The 18038-nt window shown below is 49.6% G+C and overlaps 1 protein-coding gene across 1 annotated transcript in view; it reads right to left on the bottom strand.

Moving 5' to 3' along the window:
- Nucleotides 1–18038, bottom strand: part of LOC138491942 (PHD finger protein 13-like) — a 165569-nt gene that overhangs the window by 42027 nt on the left and 105504 nt on the right. The window lies entirely within an intron of this gene.

The following is an 18038-nucleotide window of genomic DNA, read 5'->3' as shown; positions in this document are numbered from 1 at the left end:
GCGCAACAGGTTTGATACCCGGGTCCACGCTTAGAAACCTCTGGGTATTAAGCGCGTTAGAAATAACCTATCATATCATATCATATCATATCATATCATAGAAGCATTGAATTCCCAACAGGTATGTATTTGTGACACACCAGTGAAACCGAGCCCAATACACAAGGCCGCTGTCATCTTGGGAAATCTCATGGAACATATACCAGCAGAATTTACATAAATCTGACAATATTTAAAAGTAATCATTTAAAGTACATCATTATTCCTGTGCGAATGCTGTCCCAGTAAAACACATCACCATGCTAGCATGATAAAGGTAACAAGTAAGCTCATCGTAGTCCGTGTAAAGTCCCCTTTTCTTCATATTTTTTGGATATTGACCCCAGGAAAGGTACATAACCAAAGCAACTCAACTGCACAGCAAAACATGAAGGTGCCATGATATACCCCCACACTAACTGACAATCCTTTCTGCTAGGGTTTATGAAAAGCATGAGGATTCTTATTAGTGGATAGGAGACGCAAGGGGTATGATGCAAAGTGGACTAGGTGTACAGCAGTTAACACAGTAAGTAACTTGAATGTATTTCCATCTCCCATCCCCTTTCCTCTAAACTTTTCTGAGATGCGAACGCATTCCCATACGTTTGTCGGAGGTGGCAGATGTAATGGCGCACAGTCCAACCAAATATTCTTCAAAACCGACTGGCAAATCTGATTATCCTACCTTGAGCTATCCAACAACATATGTTTGAATTAGGTGCTTGTTGCCCTACATTCTAGCCTCCATAATTGACAGTGTTGGCTGAAACAAAGGGTATTGTCTGCTCAAGGTAAACCTTTATGGCTCCTTAAATCCATAGTGTGGAGATCCCTCTAGACATCAACAGAAAGAATAGGAAAGAAAAGCACCATTAATGTTTCTTGATAAGCTACCCGAGAGGGAGCAGTTCAGGGCGTACAGTGCAATGAAGCAGATTGAATGTCATTAACAGTAACTTTACAGCAGATTGTTGGGGAAGAGGCACAATAGGGGACCTGTGATGGTCTGGCAGGGATTCCCAAATCTATTGGAAAGAAGTATTCTCACACATAAAGGAGCACACTAATGTTTTTCTTTCATGGGACCCAAGGGTTATCATCTTGGGAGACACCGACAAGGAAGGGGTATACCCGCTCAGGGGGCAGACAGCCAAAGTAATCACTCACTGGCAAATGGCTTCCAGGCTAACGCTTGCACAATCATGGTAGGCTCTACAGGGCCCATTATCGCACAGTGGAGGGCCAGAGTTCGGTCAGTCATAGCCATGGAAAAGATCACAATCAAACAATAGGATCCAAATGTGTAATAGTGCCTTGTACCTGGTCAGAGCTAAACTACAAGCCAGAGACCACTTATACCACAAACCACTGAAAAATGTTGCCCTACTGTAGACAAGGGATATTGGACCCCGAGGCCCACTCCGCCCAGGCCGCTAAGAAGATGTAATTAGACTGGTGATGTTTTGGTTGGTATTGTTTGGTTTACCCATCCAAGTATTGGTGTGTTGCCTTATTTCTTGTGTCGACATTATGCTATATTCTTTCCTTCTGTACCTGTTCTCGTTCATAAACATTGCAAAATCCTTCAATAAATAAAGCATTAAAAAATACATTCTTGAATAATGTGAAACACTAATTGCTTCTTCTGAACAAATGGCTTTTAGCTCCCAAACTCTGGAAACTGATGTCACATCCATTAAGAACAGTTTTCCATTAAACTAAGCCACAGGCTGAAGCTAGAGGCTTCAACTGAAAGCCAACTTTATTTTAAGTAATAGGCTGTACCAAAGGTTTGTGGGCCAATGGTACCAGAACACATTCAAATCATATACAGGATGAGGCGACTTGACAAGTGAGAGAAACTAATTGAGCCATTGTAGTGCCTCCTCACCATGGGATTCTAAAGGGAAAAAACAAACTAAGCAGAAATGAGCTGTGCTCCGATGGGAGACAAATATGAAAGGTACAAATTTTAAATGCTACAGCCTGATAAACTGGACACAAAATACACAACATCAAGCTCATCTATTTCTGTACTGTGAACAAGTTGAGTCTCTTCTTGCTGCCATAGACTAAGTCCACACGTATCAAGCAACTAAGGACATCAAGTTGAAGGTGGGTTGAAAGACCTAGCCCTCTTGTAAGAAAGAAACTAGCCTCATAGGGATTTTCCATGATCGCTGTGCCGCCTGATAGAGGTGTTTGAAGACCCAACACTTGTTCTGCAAGCACAGCGCCATCAGTCAATCAACAAAATTAACGCATGTCAGTTGGAAATGTTTTCCCAGTAATGGAGTGGGGAGAAAGGTGTAGAGTAATGGAACGTACCAGAGGAAAGAAAAGGCATCCCCCCTCCATAGCTCTTTAGGAGGCATAAAGAGTGCACTATGTCACAGAAAGCCTCAAGAACACAGCAACTCTCCCTCAACCCCAAGCTTGAAGCTACAGATCTGTAACACCTATCTAAAACTGTCTGAGCATAATGGCCTAAAAGCAAACGCCTTCTCTCTCCAACTCCCTCAGTGAACAACGAATGTGGTCCCTGATCTAAAGTCCCCAAAGGTAGCATACTATAAGGATAGGTGCCTATCAGACACTTATGCCCCACTTGGTCAATTTCTACCACCATTTCCAGCTCTTCTCCCCATGTTTTCAGTTTCTCTCCATTTCCTCATCCCTACTACTCCATCCACCATCTTTCTCTTCCTCAAAATTACGATTCGATCTATCCCTCCAATGTTCATCTTTCTCTTTTGCTCTAGCATCTACCTCCACCTTCCAATCTTATCCTCTCCCACTATGCTCCCCATTTCACACCACTATGGCTCCCCTCTCAACCGAACTACGATGGCTCCCCTCTCCACACTACTAATACCCCCACCACTACCCCTTTCCACTCTACTCATCCTCCCCACTCCTACTACACCACCCTGCCCGATTCCTCCCCAGTCCACCTTACTGCTCACCGCTCCACCCTTCTCCCCCCCCCCCCCCCCAACACCTTTCAGTCACCTTCCTTTCCCTCTTCCAGTCACCTTACCACCCACTCCCTACTCTTGTCAGTCTCCCTCTCGCCCCTTTCACATACACTCACAACCAAGTACCACTTTAACCAATGAATACCTGCCCTTGTGCAGCGCTACAGCAATCCCACTCCAACAGTTCTTCCTCCACCTGGTCTCTTGGTACTCACCCTGATAACCCACAACTTCCCGTTTCCTGTCACCCTTCTTATCCTCCCCCACCCTTCCCTCTCCAATGGCTCTCTCCCTCACCTGGTTCCCCGTACCAACTGCTGGCTTTCATTTCCCCATGTGAGGTGTGACAGGTGAGTAAAAGCATAATGGGGGTCTTAGACCTCGCCCCCTTCGTGTACATGGGTTTGCCAACTCTAGGCAAAGGTGGCCTACTCCGGTAAGAATTAGTCTCACTGTCCCAGTTCGTGTGAGGGCTTTCTGGCATGTGTGGGATGACAGACAGTAGGACTGTTCCGTTGCCCCATGGCACATAAATGATTGTGCTTATGGATGAGCATGTTGAAAACCTGTATGAGTGCACAGCGGTCTGGTGTTGGGTGAAAATGTTGGAAGTCAGGTCATGTGGGTTTGCCCGATTTGTGCATGGGTCTTTGGGCAATCTATAGCTTTCTCACTGATTCTTTCCTGGTCTGGCTGCTTGCTTGTTATTCCACCACTTGTTCTTATGGAAATTGTGGTTTCCTAAAATGAAACAGACCATCACCATGCAGTACAGGTATGGGGAATGACACGGTGGTACTCGTTTCATGCATGCAGGCACACAAAGTAAGGACCCCATCACAACTACTTGTAGAAATGTTTTCCAAATAGGTTCAGAAACTGAGAACACCACTAAAGATGGATTGATGAAAAACTTGAAAGTGAAGTGCCCATCCATGGGCAAACAAGTGAGACAAGTCACGGAATCGGTGTTCATGTTGAGAAGTCAAGGAAGGTGCACAGCTATCTGGAATCACCGATTCTCGCAGGCATAAAGCCCAACTACAATGAGTCGGGGACAGAGTACTAAACCCATGTTGATGCACAACATTACAGTAGTGTTGTCTATTGGGATCAACACTATGCCACTCCCGACTGGGAGAGAAAATAACCCTGCCAAAATAAATAAATAAAACTAAAACATTTAAGAATTGCTTTCAGCTACAGAACATTGACCTTTGTTTCCCGATTGTCCAAAAGTCAAATCATGATTTCTGAGGTGATCTGAAGTCGTCCAAACATCCGAGATGGGAAGAACTTTGTATTCTGGTTCCTTCAAAGGGCACTCCGAAGTTCAGACGGACCTCCTTGGAACACAACTTCAGATCTTTCAAAAGGCTCTGCAGGAACGGTGACTGGATGTGACTGACAGAGCCCCTTGGCTGCAAAAGGCCAAATGGTGAAGCAGAGTTTAATGCGCTAATAGCCTCGCAGACTGAACCACCAGGATACAAGACGTAACCCAGAAGAAAGAACAGTTTGGCAAAATAGAACAGTTACTGACTTCTCTCTATTAAGAAATCCCTGCACATCTTGCAACTGGCCTAAAAAGCTAAAATACACTCTGAAGTTGGGAAATCTCCCCCCTCCCCCCCAACCGCCGCCAGCCCCCCAGGTTGGCATCTAGCAGATGGAGTGCACAGAGCAAATCACCCACGAGACGGTGGGAAGGCATCTGCATAGGGGTTTCTCTTTTTACATTTTCCTCAGTGATGCAGAAGTCTAATTGAATACATTCTTCTGTTGGACAGAGACCAAAGTTGTTTTTTAATCTACGACAAATAACCTATAGTCGAACCTGATCAATGGAATGGGATCTATGGCATTCATGTGTAATTTCATTTTTCATAATGTAGTGAGATTCCAGGAGAAAAAAAAACAGGAGCAAAAAGGCAAAGGAGGTAACTGATAGACCATTTCCATAGTAGACAGTATCCATGCACTACTGGTTACTTTCTCCCAGATTGGCAGAGATTCTACTCCCTCCCCAAGAACCAGCAGATGGTCAGGTTGTCGTCTTTGGGTAGTAAAAGGGGAGCTCTGAGAAAAACCTTTGTAGGAATTGTGGTTTGTCTCCCATCAGAACTGGCAAGGAGCGAGAAGACTATTGCCCCGCAGTATAGATTTTTCATGCCGCCTTTCAAATAAATGCCAAAGACTTAGCTGCTAATGGGACTGGTTTTGATTTTTGTCAATTCTGTTTGCAAAGCTGTGGAATAGAGTCACAGGTCAGATCAAGCTCTTAACCCTGGGCATCTGGTAATAACTTAGTGCCACAGAGCTACACTGGATCACATTTACATTCCTAGAGCACTTTCCACGGGACTGTCAGCTTACTTCAGTTGGTCCGTAGTCATAGCCACCCGTCTGACGTCATTCAAACCCAAAAGAAACTGCTTCCATCATTCAGCAAACAAATGGTTTTCAAATTCATCAATCTTTTTTCAAAAATTCCAGAAGCACAGAACGAAGATGGAATCGGAATTTGCCAGCCTTAAATGTAAGGGACTATTCCGGTATTCTTTGCAAATAAGGAACAAGTTCCTTACCTGTAACTGTTCTCCAGCATGGGTCTGGCATGGATTGACATGCTCATGAATATTCCCCGTCGTCAGGCTGGGAATCCTCGGTAAAGGAAAAATCAGTTTCAGTTTTGTTTCTGAACGGTCTTTCTCCTAATAAACAATCACTGGTCTCTGGGTCATACTGCCCCCTGCCAATGACTGCCCTCTATCTAAGCCCCTCCTCTGGCAGCCATCTTCAGATGTCGTAGCATGTAAAGTGGCAGTAGGACCAAGAGAAGAGCCGCAGAGGGGTAGGCGGGTGGGTTTGCATGTGAATCCATGCCAGACCCATGCTGGAGAACAACAGTTACAGGTAAGTAACTTGTTCCTTCTCCAGCATGGGTTCTGGCATGGATTCACATGCTCATGAATAATGAATACATAGCAGTACACACATGCACAACCACAGGAGGTGGCAAGGCTCAACATTAAGCATCTCTTACGTCCTCACCAAGCTCACCTTCAAGCAAACAGGTTGCGCAGCACTGCTTAGCCGACTCTGGACTCCTCCCTGGAATCCCGGTCAACGCAGTAGAATCTCGTGAAGGTGTGCGTCGAGCTCCACGTAGCAGCCCTGCAGATGTCCAGCAAGGGCACACCAGACAGGAACGCCGTAGTTGCAGCCATCGCTATGGTTGAATGGGCTCTCGGAAGCCCAGGCAACGATCGGTTTGCCAACTGGTGACAATGGGTGATGCAGCCGGAGAGGCTCCTGGAAATGGAAGCCTTGGAGAGGGCCTTCCCATGGTTCACAGGACCAACGTTTACAAACAGCTGTGATGGTCTTCTGAAAACTCTTTGTGCGGTCCACATAGAATTTCAGTGCTCTAGCCACATCTAGCGAGTGCAAAGTCCTCTCAGCCGGCGACAAAGGCGTCAGGAAGAAAACAGGTAACACCAAGGGCTTGTTTAGATAGAAGTCTGACGGCACCTTGGGCCTGAAGGAGGGGTGCGTCCGCAGCACTACCCTCGTTTCGTGAAATGTTAAGTACAGAGGTTTACAGCAGAGGGCCTGGATCTCTCCCACTCATCGTGCGGAGGTGATGGCCACAAGAAACACTCTTCCACTATAAGAATTTCAGTGGCACCGAATGCATAGGCTCGAACTGAGGACCCATGAGCCTAATCAGAACCACATTGAGCACCCATGCGGGGCCGGAGCCTTCACCAGCGGGAACGAGCAGAAAAGTCCTTTCATGAACTCCTTGACCAGGCGGTGCGACCACAGCGACGACCACCCCGGAGTTCTGGTGTAGTGGGAGATAGCCATCAGATGAATCTTGATCGAAGCGTGCGCCAGTCCTGCCTTGGCCAGCAACAGCAAGTTCAGCAGCACCTGAGGGGCCGTAATTTGTAGAGTGTTTATCTTCTGTGCTGCAGAAGCCAGGCCTGCAAGTTCAGCGACCCTGGTTCGTGATGCAGGATTACTCCTCCTTCTCTGGCGAGAAGATCTGAGACCACCGGAAGCTTGACTGGAAGGAACGCTGACAAGTCCAGAAGGTCCGGGTACCATATCTGTCCTGGCCACGCTGGTGCAACGTTGATCATCCTGCATCGGGACCGTCTGAGTTGATTGATGAGTCGCAGCAGCAACGGCAATGGCTGGAGCGCATAGAGAAACAGGCCGTCCCAGGGGAAAAAACACATCCCCCATGCTCCCCGGCTGGGGAAACCTGCTGGCAAACCTCCGGCACTTGGTGTTCGTCGCCGTCGCAAACAGATCGATTGCCCCATCGTCTGAACAGAAAATCCACTTGATCCTGCCAAAGCTCCCACTCGTGGCACAAGCGCAGCTCCCTGCTGAGGGATTCGGCAATGATGTTCTGCACTCCTGCCAGGTGAAATGGGATGAGGAATATCCCCTGAGCCACGGCCCAGTGCCATAGGTCCTGTGCCTCTCTGGAGAGTGCTGGGGATCTGGTGCTCCCCTGCTTCTGGATGTAGAACATTGTGGTGGTGTTGACCGTGAAAACCTGTACCACCTTGCCTTTGAGGGACGGAAGGAAAGACTTGAGGGCCCAAAACACTGCCCGTAGCTCCAGAATGTTGATATGCAATGACTTCTCCTCCGGCAGCCACAGGCCTCTTGCGTAGACAACTCCGATGTGTGCGCCCCATCCTTCCAGGGAGGCGTCCGTCGTGACCATCTCCTGATGAAGTGGGGTCTGGAAGCTCGTGCCCGCCGAAGATGCGGACACCCCACCATCGTATCCCTCAATGGAACATCTCATCGAGAGAGAGATCTTGTCCTCGAAGCTTCACGATATGTGGATCCAACGGGCGTCGAGGTACTTTTGCAGTGGCCACATCCTCAGCCTGCACAGTCGAACGAGGTATATGCACGATGACATCATGCCGAGAAGGGATTTGATGGACCTCAATCTTGCGATCTTGAGGGTCAACAGCCATTGCACCAAGCCCAGGATGGCCGCGATCTTCTCCTCCGACGGAGACGCCAGATACAACACAGTGTTGAGTCGAGACCCCAGGAACAGTGCGTCTTGCAATGGCACCAAGCAAGACTTCGCATAGTTCACCGAGAACCACAGTTCCGGCAGCAGCCGGACGGTTTCCGCCGTGTGAGCGACGGCGATCTCCCTCGATTTCGTTCGGATGAGCCAGTCGTCCAGGTAGGGGTAAACGTGGATCAAACGATGCCACTGGCGCCAGGCACTTGGTGAAAACCCTTGGCGCCGACTTTAATCCGTAGGGAAGGGCCTTGAACTGATTGTGGGTCAAGGGCAGCACTAAGCGCAGGAACTTGCGGTGCCCCTTGTGGATGGGGATGTGAAAGTAAGCATCCTCCCAAGTCCGGCGTCAACAGGAAATCCCCTTCTTCCAGCTGTCCCAGCACGTGCTGAAGGGTGACCATCCGAAACTTCTGGGATCTGATGTACTTGTTCAAGCGGCGGAGGTCCAGGATGGGCCGCCAACCGCTCGTCTTCTTGATGAAGAAGTACAGAGAGTACACTCCGGAGCCTTTTTAGGACGAGCTCTATCGCCCCCTTCTTCATCATGCCCCGCACCTCCAGCAGAAGCCGAGGGATGTGGTTTTCCTGCCTGGCCACGGGTGGTATACGCTGACACTTTTGTTGGAATTCCAGAGTGTGTCCGTGGGCCAGCACGTCCAGCACCCAACGGTCAGTGGAGATGGTCTTCCACATGCCGATGAAATTCACCAGCCGACCTCCCACAGGAGTGTGCGGGTGGGGGCCCGACTTCCCGGCCGGTTCACAGCCGCCTTGGGGACCTTGACGGCGACCTCCTCAGGGCTTGCTGCGGCCCCTGTAGTCCTCCTGGGTCAAAGAGCGGGACGGTTGACGTTAAGGTGACGCAAAGCCACTGAATCCTTTGGAGGAACCCTGGGACTGTACTCTGGAGGTCCAAAAGGACGGCCGCCGCTGCTGAAACATGCCCAAAGCACGCACCGTCTCGGTATCCGCCTTTGATGGCCTGAAGAGACTCAGTCTTGCCAAACAAGTTATCACCGTCGAAGGGCATGTCCAAAACCCTCGACTGCACATCCTGGCGGAAGTTAGTGGCCTTCAACCAACCCCGCCGACGAAGGCAAACGCTGTTGTCTGTCTGCGATGTCCGTGGCCACCGTGATTGCATGGTCCAATGCCACCTCGCCTTCCTGCAGGATCTGCAGCGCTTCCGCTCTCTTGTCGTCAGGAGGGGAGCGATCTTGAACCAGAGCTCCCTGTTGTAAGGAGCCACAATGGTGAGGGCGTTGGCTGCCTGGATGGTCGTCGCTGCCGACGAGATGACTCGTCGTCCCATGGCGTCCAGCTTCTTTCCCTTGCTGTCCGGGGGCGGAGGATGTAGACACCGACGAACCCGCAGACTTCCTAGCCGCCGCCGAGATCACTTAATCCAGGGAAGGCTTTTATCTCAAGCACTTGGGTGCTGAATCCGGCACCCTGTACTTTCTCCTCGTACCGGTCCCTCTTCGACCGGGGGCCGAGGACGGGTTCTTAATGAGGGACAGTCCCTCGTCCCAAATGTCGTGCAACAGCGGGATAGGCAGCACAGTCTTCCTCTTAACCTCCCGCCGTTGGTACCGGAAGCCCTCCTTTTCCTTGGGAGCCAGTTGGAACAACTCTGAGGCCCTCGAGATCATGGCATGAAACGAGCCAATCTCATCAGGCAGCGAGGCTGTGGGCGGCGGTGACGGGAGATCCACTCCGTCGTTGTCGTCCGTACCCGTCGTAGCTGTGTCGTAGCTGTATCTAGTTCTGTCTCGTCCCTCGGTGGAGGGGAGGGAGGCGATGGATGGTAAGGAGGTGGAGGATGAACTCTTTCTTGTGCAGGGGTTCTCCTGACGGCCCAGGTGCCGCGGGGTCGCCCGCCAGCAACAGGACCATCCTTGTCCGAATCTCTGAGCACAGGGTGTGAAAAGCCTGAAGGATGTCCACTGAAATGTCCGCTGGAGGCAGCAGTGGCTGCAGCGGAAGGGACGGCGGCAGTGGCGTAGTGTCCTCTGGATCCTGAATGCCCTGCTCCTCCTCCGTGTCTTTGCCACTCTCCACATATGCCTAATTGGGGTCCCTCCTGTAGGACGTGACCGAACTTTTGATCCAAGTCGGTTTTAAGAACAGCAAGCTCCTCCTCGGAGGAGATGTCCATGCCCTGTGGGACAAACGAGCCACCCCCTTCCCGATCAATGGAGACTGTTTCGGGGAGATGACCGGCATCGTCTTCACCGGTGTGTTCTCCACAGGCAGAAAAGATGATTCCCTCCTAGCCGGCAGGGAAACTCACTCTGGAGGCTGTTTCCTGTGAACCCTCATCAACGGCCTTGGCCAGGACACCATCACTCCTTCAATGGAGGCTTTCGCCAGGTGAACCCGGGCCTTTACGACCTTTGAGCCTTCACCGTGGTGGGAGGGTCAGCGCCACGCTCCCCTTTGGCCTTCTCCGTCTGAGCCGACTGGGACCTCTCCAGAAGTTTACCCGGGTGCTCAGACTTCCTCTTCTTCGTCGAATTGGACCGTTGGCTCGTGGTCAAAAGGTGCCGGAGATGCTGCGCCCGCCCTGGCCGCCGAGGAGCCCGCCCCAACTGTGCTCCCGGTGCCCGCGAACTCGCAGTGCTTTGCCTTCTGTTGGGCCTCGTCGCCCAAGCGCCCTCAAAGTTCTTAGAAGACCGTTCGGATTTCTTCTTGCGGCTAGGTGACCAGGACTCACCCTACTGGAGCCACTTGGTAAGCTGCTTGCGACGGTCCTTCATGGTGCGATGAACCATATCCTTTCAGAACGCACAGGCCTCCTCCACGTGCGTCTGGTCGGTATGCAGGCAGTAGAGGCACAGGGAGTGCCCATCGTCCAGGAAAATGTTCTGTGGGCCGCATCCAGGGCAAATCCTGAACATAGGCGTAGAGTCTCCTCTATCTTCAGCCATGTCCACGTGGCGCAGGCATCCAAGAATCTTCAGGAATCCAAGAAGGGAACTCGACAAAAAATTGCCCTCGGGGGGCATAGAAAGTTCAGAAAAAAAGATCTCGGTTAGTCGGATGATGGATCGATTGAGCTTGAAGCTCGATTGACCGAAAAAATAAGAGCAAACTCTTAGAAAAATAGCAGTAAAAGCTTGAGAGCTATAGCACGAGGACGCCCAACACTTGAACGTGCAGTAATAATCTGAAGATGGCTACCAGAGGAGGGGCTTAGGTAGAGGGTAGTCATTGGCTGGGGGAAGTATGACCCAGAGACCAGTGATTGGTTGTTAGGAGAAAGACAGTTCAGAAGTGAAACTGTTTTTTTTTTACCAAGGATTCCCAGCCTGATGACGGGGAATATTCATGAGCATGTGAATCCATGCCAGACCCCATGCTGAAGAATAGCTAGATATGAGTCTTTTTACTTTAAAGTGCAGAGACAGAGATTGCTTGGTCTGAGCAAGAAAAACTGCTTCCACAGACAGTCTAGAGATTTATTGGTGGGTGTAAAAGAATGTGGCTTTGGTCACCATTTATGAGTATTTTTAAGCATGCCAAGGGAGGGCCCCCATCAGATTTGACGACCTGGCAACAGGGTTCGTTTAAAAGGGCCGATGCCTACACCCAAGAAGTGGAGATTGTAAAGGATAAGAGAAACCCGGCCTTCCCAAAGCATAGTAGCTACAGTACCACCAGCTTCAATAAAAACACTGCCACTTGAAGGGAATCAAGAAATAGTGATGCCACAGAACTGGCAGGACCTATACGCTCTACTCCCCTCACCAGGTGCAGGTATTCCATCTGACCCTATTGGAGAAAAGCTGGTGGTCGCCGAGTTAGGGAAGGAATGACAGCCAACCACTGGATAATGCTTCCACTCATACAGTTCAGAACTGATCAGCTCAGTGGGTACACCCCAAAGGCAATTTTAGGGCAGGACATTCAAACAGAGGACCACCCAAGAGTAGAGACTTACTGCCCCCAAGTCCCACATCAGAACTGGAAGCCATCCTCAAGAATGCCCATCAGCCAATCGCTACACTAGCTTCATGAAGACACAAGCCAGAGTCCCCTTATGCAAGGCAGGGCCCGGGTGGGGCAGGAAGAGAGGACTGCCCACAGGGAGAGAAGCCAAATCCAAGTTTCACATTAGGGCTGTAAGCCACCCCAGGGATGGAGACAGATAACACATTCCCATCCAAACTAATGCACTATAGTCCCCTTTCACTAGAGAAAGACTGGGAGGTAGGGTCAAAACCATAAAGAAAAGAAAAAAAACAGGAGCCCCGTCTGGAAGCTTGGGGAAGGAGCTTGCGATCCTGAGGGGGGAGAGGGAGCACAAGAATTGGAGATGGTAGCAACAGGAACAAAGAAGGAAATTAGTTCCTTTGGTGTTAACTGCAAAAGGGGTCAGGTGGGCATGGGCTCTGAGCAAGACCCAAAAGGCTGGAGAAGAGGTCGAAAAGGCTGGGTAACACAGGAGCTTTGGGTCTGGAGAGGAGACCCAGGTGAGCGTCAAGGGAAACCACCTACAGAGCTGGAGTAAGGCTTGAGCAAGTGGGAAACCGAGCGAGAGTAGCGTAAGGGATCAAGAGTAACACTCATACACAGTGGCATATTAAGTGTTGATTATAAACTTTGTCACAAATTAATAAGGGTGTTGGGAGAAATCCCATCTATCTCTAATCCTAAAAGGGGTTTACCTGCCTCAACGAAACAACGTCGGTCAGGATGCTAAACAAAAAAGCGTCCTCCGTCCAAAATCCTCAACTGACCCTTACATACTAAAAAGGGTATTTCTGGAAGCTGGGTACTTGTAGCTTTCTTTCAGAGTTCAAAACAAAGTTCTAAGGTGTCGAAAACAAAGGAATAACGTTCCACCAGGAAATGGGTCTTCCCTTCCCCTAAATTTCTTCTGGTAGTTTGAATATCCCTATCCCTGCCTCCTCCCCCTCCCGTACTGGGTCACCAGCCCTTTCATAACACTGTTTGTATTTAACAGTTCAATTACTTTAATTGGGCTTTCTCACGCCGTTAATGATCAATCTCTCTCGATCTCTCTCTCTCTCTCTCTCTCGATCTCTCTCTCGACCTCTGGGCTTACCGGGCAGCACTGGCATTCCTTGCGTCTTTCCCATCTTCTTCTCCTTCGGTTCGCTGACTGGGGGTGCGCACCGTTAGCTGTTAGGCTCCAGCTTTATCTTCCTTTGCTTCTGGCAGCGCTAGCTGCCCTATAGCAATAAAGCAGTGAGCTGCTCTTGGCCGGTCCCTTTGTACACCGTTCTCATCAGCCCCTGTGTTGCTTCCACAGTGTACTCTACTCCAGTGTTTCCGGCCAGCATCAGCACAAGCTGCGTTCCCCTGCAGTCTCTACCTCCCACTCGTATTCTGTTCAGCTGTGCGAGTTTTAAACTTCCCAGCATTGGTTAACACTTTCCAAAGACTAACATGTCATTTGCTTACTGCTTCTGGTCATCCTCATTGTTCCATCCCTCTTACTCGTCTCAGTACGTAGAAAGGGGGAGGGGGGTAAGGTTGTTGGTCAAGAAAACGTGGAAATTCTTTATCTGCGTCACAATAAGCCAGGCAGGAATGTTGCAAAGGCACATGAATATCATTCAGAATTACAGCTGAAGGTTTATATTGCTTCAATGTTTCCCTGCCTCTCAGGAGTTTGTCCTTCCCTACATGGTCCTCCCGCAGATAGCCACAGTAGCCAGAAAAGAGGTACTTAATGGTCTGTGGAAGGTGGGCAAAAATCTAAAAGGTGATTAAGGATGACAGTAAGGAAAAGAAGGTTGGAGCTGGGGGTATGGGGGTTTTCGGGAGGTGCCCACAGGGCTGAAGACATCAGTGACGTGTGGATACCAAGTGTGAATAGGGACAATGAAAGTGTGGCCCAAAAAGGCAAGGATTTTGAAAGTGGGAATGCTGGGAGTGAAATAAGTAGGGAACCAAAGGGGTGAAAGTGGCAACAAGAACCAGAGAGATGAGGACAAGATTAACTATGGGCAAACCGAGTGCCTGAAGGGTTGAACTAAAGAGTAGTCAGAGGGGTGGGAGAAGGGTGGGGGGGGGGAGGGGAGAGCGCAAAAAGGGGTAAAGCGGGAGATCACTAGCAGGAACGGGGAAGATGGCCGCATAAACATCAGGCTCTGTGCATCTACGCCTACATGAGAGCTCTGCCGTGCCCCAAAGTGTGCTGAGCGTAGTATTCTCCGACAAGGCGAACCCCTCTCTCCCAGGTAGAAGCACCTCCAGCTGGTGCTAGCAAACGCCGGCCAGAGGCTAACGGACGCAAGGACGCCACAGGCATCAAAAGCCCGGAGCTTGCTGTGAGACAGAGATCGGAGGGCTGGCGGTCTGCAGTTGACATGCTAACATCGAGAGGTGGAGAGGACGCCGGCTCAGCTGGATTAGAGCCTCAGTGCCCACCGAACAGGTTCCCTCGGTTGCAAGGGACCGGTGAAGTGCCCCGAGCTGGTCGAAGTAGGACAAGGCCTGAGATGGGGTGATGAGTGCCCCTGGAATGGCATGGCTCTGCCTCCAGCTGGGGGGTGAGGCAAAACGAAACCCAGTGCGGGAAGACTTGGGGCAGGATGCGGTCGCTATGTTGAGCAGTCTGAGTTGGGAGTCAACCCCGGGAGAGTGAATGAGGCAGAGATCAAGGAGCTGCGGACCTGCAGTTGGAGCGCCAGCACTGAGGGGAGGAGTGGATAAAGGCCCTACGGCGTTGGGGCCTCAGTGATCCCTGGATTGACTCCCATGGTTGGGGGGGGACCCATGAGGTGCCCTAGTCAAGAACAAAACAGGAGACAGACCAATCAGGGTAGAGGGCTCTCACAGACCCCCGAAAGGGGATGGGCCCTGCTTCTAGCCAGGGAGCGAGGTGCAGAAAAACCAGTCGAGGGCGAGTAGTGGGCACACTCGAGACACAGCACTGTTGCCAGCCAAGAGTGTGTAAGCTACAAGTACGTCTTATAAGGTAACTTAAAGAGAGAAAAACATGCACAGGAATGCCCTGAGGGACGCAACACCTGCAGAAAGCAGGAATGCAGGAGCCCGCAAATATCAAACTCACTCCAACAGAATGATCAGATACCCAACGCTGCGGCATAGCTGCAACGAGAGAAGTCAGTCAGGCAGGAGCCCGAACACAAATGGTGATGGGATCACATGGAAACATCTGTGGTAGACCAGTGGTCCAAGTAAGTCACCGAGATCAATGCAGAGTGGGAGCCAGCAACAGTCCTGTCTCACGTTCCAAGAACGGAACACCAAACCGAGACGAGAAGCCAACAGAACGGGAAACCATGAGAAACCCTCTACCAGAGAAGTGGAAACGGCAGTGGTCGATAACCGACAAGAAAGGTCGTGGAGGTACCCGACTCCAGAAGATGCTCTCTATTGAATAGGTTGGGAGTACAGGAGTCATGGGAGACCTCAAGGAGGGGGTTGTTAGTTTGTAGATCCAACTCACCTCAGTATCAATTCGAAAAAACACCATTATCTTACAACAAGTCAAGAGAAAGTGAAAACCCAACAGGGAAGATTAATGAGAAAGCCAATATTGAGAGAGAAGATCTAGTGACTTCCATACCCTGGGAAAAGTATGTAGTAAATACAAAGGGCCTCATCACGAGTTGGGCGGTAACGCCGGCGCTATTAGCGCCGGTGCTAATAGCCCTACCGCCAAACCCCAACCGGAGCTAATAGCGCCGGATCACGGGTTTGGCGGAACGGTTATTGCCCATTCCCCATTGTGCCTATTCGGGAATTCCTCATTCCCCATTGGGCCCAATGGGGAAAATTCACGCTATTACTGCCGGCGGATTTCCCACCAGCGGTAAACGCACCGAAAATCGGCAAATTAGCTGCGTATTTCCCCCCAGCTCGGAGCTGGGGGAAATCCGCCAAGGTCATGATCTGGCGGACCCTTAAATGCAGCAGTAATAGCGCTACCCCCGCATTTAAGGGTTACCGCGAGACTCGTGATGAGGCCCAAAGTGCGATAGCTTGAAAGCTAAAGCTATATCCTTGGAGAAGGGGAGATGTTCTAAAGTGGATGCAGAGTGTGTCAAATCATAGCTAAAAATAAAAAAATAAAAATAAAAAAAAACTGCTACAAATTGTGCCACAGACACAAGGTTGGCTAGACCCAGCTGAAGTGAACCATACTCAAGTGAGGAGGCTCTCCAGCCAGGAATATGAACAAGTGTATAGTGAAAAATACCGGGAAGAAAGTGAAGTCCGTAATAACTCTACAAAGGCGGTCCCAAGAGGGAATGGAGACTTCTTAGGCTTATTGGAAGAATTACAGAGACTGATTAAAGAAGTAAACAGAAGATATTTAAGAGTCATATTAAATGACAGTGATACTACCAGTATACAAGTGGAAGGGAGTCATTCTCCAAGCCTAAATTAGTTTACATAGTGGTAGGGTCAGTTAGGACAGTTTTGACAAAGGACTTCTTTATTTGGACTTAAAAGACTGACTGGCGAGCACCTTAGTTTGTTAGGTAGGAAACTCAAATAATCCTGAAATGTTTTCCGAGAGTCTGTGTCTTCCTTCTGACTCGCCAGGGGACTGAGGTGCAAACGTCCACGGCGGCGCTGAAGGAAAAGCTGGAGGATAGAGTAGCAACTTTGGAGATTAACCAACTCACAGTGACTATCTTGGAAACCAAACTTGTCGCAAAGATCAAGGAGCTGGAACAGAAGGAAAAAAAAGACAGTCCGAAGTAAGGTTGATGACATCGAAAACAGAGAAAGTAAGAATACATGTACCACTGTGGGGACTGCCCAGGTAGCTGGCGAGTTTCCGCAGAGACCTGGAACGACGGTTTGTTTAGGGCACTGGTAAAAGCAGAGTGCTACTGTTTATTTGAGTTTGTCAGGATCCACTGGGGAGCAGGCTCAGGAGAAGGGCCTAGATGAGTGGTTGTGAAGCATCACTACTTCAAAGATAAGGAGGAAATTCTACATAAGGCCAAGGAATTGGCATCCTTTGAATGGGAAGGGGCCCTGATCCACATATAACAAGACTGATCGAACTACACCTTGGAGCATAGGCGTAAATGTCAACCGTTGACCACACGGCTACAAGCGGAGGAGGTCAGATATCGATGGGTTTACTCCTCAACGTTATTTTTTGAGGTGAGGGGGGGAAAGAGTACAACAGCAGAACGTCGGGTGCAGCTGCGGGAGAACTTCAAAAAAACCTTCTCGCAGCCCCTGGGGCAGAAGAGGATGGCGGGCTCCAAGAAGTTTATAAAAACTAACTCCCGCACCTAAGCTGTGTAGAGGCCCTGTGAGGTGAAAAGGGAAAGGTCATGTTTCAAGTATTTTTGTTGGAATTAATTGGAGGGGGGTAAGGGAGGGGGGGATTTGGTTTAGTTGGTAGAAGGATGTGTGGCGTACAGCAGATGCCTTTTTTATGTTTCCAAGATTTGGCATAGAACTGGTGTTACCTGTATTTCCTGGTCGCCCAAGTCATTCTGGGAGTGTAAGGTTCAGGGCTGGTTTGATTCATATGGTATTACAGTCAGGGTTTCTTAGGGGGAGGGGGGGGGGTAGAGAGGGGGAATTCGGGGGGAGAAGGGAGAGCGGACTCTGGTGATGTTGCAGCAGGGTATTGTGATTGTTCAAAATTTGCCATTTTCTTAAAGTAAAAATGATATCAAATGCCACACTATTCCTACTCTGATGAAGATTTCTCTGCCTAACAAACCTGAAGGGAAACGCACACTAAACATCAAAATACAAAAGAAAATATATGGCAATTTACGGCAAGGATTCCAGGTTTATTTAGATTCAATGTTCATCGAAAAAAAAATAAGAAAATCCACATAGGTAGCAAAGTCTCAATTCCGTTCTTGAAGGTTCAAATGTCAATGTACAGTTTTGTTAACCAAAGTTCCAACAACAACAAAAGATCTTGTTGGTGCACTAAAGACTTTCCACTTCTTCAAAATAGC

Source organism: Ambystoma mexicanum, chromosome 10, assembly GCF_040938575.1.
Source record: "Ambystoma mexicanum isolate Mex_15411 chromosome 10, UKY_AmexF1_1, whole genome shotgun sequence".
NCBI lineage: Eukaryota > Metazoa > Chordata > Amphibia > Caudata > Ambystomatidae > Ambystoma > Ambystoma mexicanum.
The sequence above is the reverse complement of the archived record's forward strand: the minus strand, read 5'-3'. Positions and strand labels throughout refer to the sequence as shown.